The sequence below is a fragment of the Cibotium barometz genome, unplaced genomic scaffold (genome assembly GCF_041138505.1).
Source record: "Cibotium barometz isolate CiBa-2024 unplaced genomic scaffold, ASM4113850v1 ctg200, whole genome shotgun sequence".
NCBI classification, from domain to species: Eukaryota; Viridiplantae; Streptophyta; class Polypodiopsida; order Cyatheales; family Cibotiaceae; genus Cibotium; species Cibotium barometz.
The window spans coordinates 3,805-5,072 of record NW_028229431.1 but is presented as its reverse complement, the minus strand read 5'-3'; positions in this window follow the sequence as shown (position 1 = coordinate 5,072).

The following is a 1,268-nucleotide window of genomic DNA, read 5'->3' as shown; positions in this document are numbered from 1 at the left end:
TTGATAGGAACATGGATCGAGGTCATCGTGGTAGAAATGTTAACCCCCAACTCGATGAAGAAGAGCTCGACCTGGATGTTCGTAAAACTCTTCATAGTTCACAGCCTGGACCTTTCAAGGGTGAAGGGAAAAACTTGGGCGAGGCTGTGGAGAAGTGGATCAAATCAATGGAAGAATACTTCGATGTCACCGGGTACAATGAGAAGAGCAAAATGGCTCTTGCAAGGCTAAAGATAGTGGAGACAACTAGAGTGGCATGGAGAAACCACTGCGAGACAAACCGTCTCAACCGAAATACCCAAACGTGGACTGATCTTAAAATTTACCTAAGGACGAGGTTCTGTCCTCCCGGTTTTTTAGAAACAAAGATGAACGAATTCTTAGAGTTAACCCAGGGGAGTAGAACTATTGAAGCATATCACCAAGCATTTGCCCTCCTCCTCAGATACTCGCCTCCACTGGATGAAGAACAACTGATGGCCAAGTCCATTCAAGGACTGAACGAACCTTTGAATATCCTAGTGAGGAATGCCAAGCCATTTTCCATGGCCGAAGCAGTTCGGATGGCAAAGGATTTCGCCAAAGCCTTTGATGTCAAAGTCTCGCCAAAGCCAGCACCATCACTTTTCAAAAGGTTTTTATTCCCAGAAGATGATTCCAGCCTTCCTTCTCCTAAGAGACATTAGGGTCAACCACCCCAAGAAATGGGAAGTTCCAGAATGGAAGAAATGTCCTTTTCTCGAAACTCAATCCCCTGGATTTCAACTTCAGAAGTTCCACCCTTGAACAAGAGAGTGAAATGCTATAACTGTCAAGGGTTTGGACATCGCAGCATGGATTACCCAACTCCTTTTGGATCAAGGTTTTCAGGGCAGGAAAATCAGGGATCAAGATTCCAGACTCCAGCCCCTTCCATCCAAAGTAATCAGGGTTCTATCTGCCAAAATCAGGGAAATCCCAGAGGTAGACCCTCTATCCAACCTGCAGTTCCAATCCAAAGTAATGCAAGACCTCCACCTCAGAATAGGGGAAGTCAAAGAGAGTTGTTCCCAAATCGGCCGTCCACTTCCAAGGCAATAACGCTGGAAGTGATTGAAGAAGAAGAAGAAGAAGAGGAAAGAGATCATACTCCACTTGCGAGATGAGGACATCTCGCGTTTTTTAAGTGGGGTAGAATGTAAGATTCCTCCCCAGCCTCTCAGGATGTCCAGTATCTTCCCCTGTAGTCAAATCCCTCTTCAAAAATATAAAAGATCTTGTTTTTACCC